Source organism: Indicator indicator, chromosome 15 (genome assembly GCF_027791375.1).
Source record: "Indicator indicator isolate 239-I01 chromosome 15, UM_Iind_1.1, whole genome shotgun sequence".
Lineage (NCBI taxonomy): Eukaryota > Metazoa > Chordata > Aves > Piciformes > Indicatoridae > Indicator > Indicator indicator.
Genome location: NC_072024.1, coordinates 13092375 through 13096195, shown reverse-complemented (window position 1 = coordinate 13096195; position 3821 = coordinate 13092375).

Sequence of the window (3821 nt, the reverse complement as noted above, 5' to 3'; positions counted from 1 at the left end):
CGGAGGGGCAGGGACACCGCCGGCGGGACGGAAGCGGCGGCGGATGTAAACATGGCGGCGGGCGGAGCGGGGGAGCGGCGCCGTTGCCCAGCGCAGTGCCCCCTTGCGGTCTGGAGGACCTCCGCCTGGAGCTGGCGAGGGAGCAGAGCAGGGCTGGGCTGGGCCACGCGTGGGACTGGGGGTGCTGCAGCTCCGGGATACATGAGACGGGCGAAAGGGAGCGGGGACACCCCTGATGAGGTCCTGGTCCAAAACGTGGGTGGGAGAGGGGGACTGGAGCACATCCAGTGACTCTGGACACGTGCACCTGCATGGGGTCCAGCACTAGAGCAGGGGTGGGACGCGGGGAAAGGCAGCTGGGGGCATCCGCTCTCGGACAGACGTGGCACAGGGGTTTGCATTCATGCAGGGGCTCTGCTCCGGAACAGAGGCTTGTGGCAACCTGCACTAGCAGGAAACAGAGGTCCTGGGCTGGTCCTCTGAGCACCGCACAGGGTCGGGACTACCACCCCACGGGAGAAGTGAGTTCCCACGGGCACCAGCCTCGACTCGGCTTCAGCAGCAACCTGTGATGGGAGAATCACGGTGCTGGGGGCACACTGGAGGGAGACCGAATACCTTACCTCCCAGCAGAGGTACCTGGGCCAACACCACATTCACAGACTCACAGACGTGAACTCAGGCAGATGCAGTTAAGCAAAGGACTCCTCCACTCGGGTCAGTGTTCAGACACCCAGGAGGTGCATTTTATTGCAAAAAAAACAAACCCACAACCCTGTTGCTTCCAGGGCCAGATGCAAGTGTTTCTAAGTGTTCTCCCACAGCAATCCCGAGCAGCAGCCAGGTCTTGCAGACAGTCTAGGTCCAGCAGGAACAAGGGTGTTGAGATGGACGGCTAGGAGCCTGGCTGTAAGCCCCGATGAGCCCACAAGGCTCTTATAAACCAGCACAGATTAAGGTGCTGGCTGACTGCTCAAATTGCCCCAAACGATCTGTGAAGGAGAGAGGTGCCTCTGCGTGACTGCGAAGGTGGATGGGAACAGATGAGCTGCCGACAGCAGCAGTTGGAGTGAGATGCTGCTGCAGTGCCCTAAGGTCACACTGCAATAATCCATACAATTATTACCTCTGTCTCATCCTGCATCCTTTGCCTGGGGAGATTCTTAAAGTGGTATTTTGAATTGTATTCTCAACCTGCATTATACTCCATAGCACAGTTACTGGGTCACTTGTCTTAGTTTCTTTACATCCTACATACCATGAGGCAGTCTGCAGGATGCAAAGTCTTATTGGACTCCACATTACAGACACTGTTCTAGCCATCTTGGGGTAAAGTGCAGCTTGGCCATGCCAGGCCACACTGTTGTACAGAGAGGGAAAGCCACTCCAGTCTTGACTGTTTATCCAGTGGATGACACTGCAGGTGTTCCCCTGGGCACAGAACTCCTTACACCAGCACCTGATGCTCTCTCTGAAGAGCCTCCATTTCAAGCCCAGGCCTCTGCTTTCCTGCTGTGCTTCCTGGGAGGAGAGGGGGCAAGTGGAGGAGAAAGTGAGGAGATGGAGCTGAGACCCTGTATTCTTAGCGAGGACCTCTAGACCAGTGACTCCAGGGAATGTTCCATCTCATTGTTTTGCAGATGGGGATGTACTCACACAAATCATCTCTTATGTGCCTGGTGCAAGCCCCTCTGCTCACAGGCAAGTCCAGCAGACCCTTGTGAGCAGAGCAGGTGACTGTCCTAGGCAAGTTGCAGGAAGTTAATACCCAGAGCTAAGAGGGGGAAAGAGTCCTCCTTTTTGAATTATTTTTCGTCTTCAGCTCTCCACAGCCACCAGGTGTCAGTGAGATCAAATGCTTGGCAGATTGGACTACAGTGAAGTTCCAGTAGGTGGAAAACAGTTTTCCAGGGATCAGTTTCTTTCCCTCATCTGCTCTGCCACTGAGCACACCACTCCAAAAAGTCCAGCTTTCACAGTTTTTGTTAAAAAGGAGTTTAACTACAGTAAGGTGATAGAAAAGCTTCCTGTTACAAATGCTAAGACAAAATGTTTCTTCCTCTTTAAATCCTCCCTGTGCAGAGCTGGAAATCCAAGCACTGAACAGCAGAGTAAGTGGTCTATCAACAGCATCTCTACAGTGCTCCTCAGCCCACAGGTCCCCAGAGATGGCCTGTCTCTGCAAGGCTGGTGGGAGAGGGACAACAGTGCAATCGACTTTACAAGATCAGCCTAGTGCAAAAAACCAATACAGAGAAAAACAAATGGTAAAGGTATAAAAAGTACCACCAGACTAAAGTGAAATGCTATTAACCAGTAGATTTCTGGAGCTAAACTGAGATCACACAGACAGCTGCACCCTGTCAGAGACAGCAGAAAATTGTTCTCAGCCTCTGTACAGTCACTCTTAGACGCTCTCAAGCTCACCTGGATACTCCAGGCACAGAAAAGTTCTACAGTCTGTGGAAAACCTTCAGGCCATAAGAAGCCAGAAGGGCAAATCAGGGGAACTTGCTAGCTTACTAAGCTCACATAGCCCCCTTGGTTTCTTTAAAGTTTGACACAAGATCAGGAGGAGGTGAGCCTAGCCAGAAGCATTGCTTTATCAGCACCTTGTTGTTTCTCTGAATTAGTAGTGCAGAGAACACAGAGCAGCAAAGCAGCTCCCTGCAATGACGTACACCAAGGAACTGCTTTGGGAGTGAACAGATTCCTATCTCATGGGTGGAATTATTGTTAGTAGCCACTGGGCATGAAAAACCTATTTAATGAGGATTATTTGACTTAGAAATATTCATATGGTGAAACTGCCTGAAGGCCACAGCCATGCCAGGCCCCATTATGCTAAGTGCTATACAAACTTAAATTTTACCTCCATGCTTTAATTTACTCACCATACTGTCACAACAACTTGCATTTAATCCTGTGAGCCCCGAAGTGCCATCAGCTCAGCCACATAATTTGTGCAGTTTCAAGCACAGACCCATCAAACTCAGCAGGAGCCATCAGTGAGGGGTGGCCAGAGAAGAGCCACATGTGGCTGGCAGTGTACATGGAATGTTCCCCATTATCAACTGCTGGGGAAGGAGGAGGAACTCCACTGAGCATCTCTGCAACCCTACCAACAAGATACAAAGGAGCTGATGATCACCACCTCCTACATAACACAGAAAAAGGTATGGAGGCAGGATAAAAACACTGAAAACTGGAATCTGGATAGGAAACCAAAGACTATCTCCTTTCTGGAATCCCTAACAGACTGATACCAATGTGGTCCTAGATCGAGGTGATCCATGGTTCAGTTTGTATGCGAAGCGCTATGCAAAATGAAACATCAGATTCTTGTACCTTGACTTTAGGCACTCGCATGAGGGATGAACATGCTAAAAATTTCTATACATACAGGGATAGATTTACAGGCTCAGCATCAAGCTGCATATCTGGGGTCTTTCTGTACAAAGGTTCACTTAAAGACCAAATGCGAAGCTGCATCTTGCAGTAAGCAAGCGTGCAGATCACCGTAACAGACGAGTACTCCAACCAAAGCAAGTCCCTCAATCCCTTGATGATAAGAAACAAATGTTCTGGGATTTCAGGCTTGACAGTAGTTCTGAGTCTTGGTTTAGGCAGGGCTCAGAGAACAATTATGCATATTCACGTGCCTTTTATCACATCTTCAGGGGGCTGGAGCCTCAAAGATGCCTGAGGCATGCCCAAAGAAACATTCATTGGGGAGCTCTTAGATCCGATTCTCATCTCATCTGAACTGCCTTTTACACTTGCTTAAATGCAGTGATTTTAAAGATGTCACCCTGATTTAC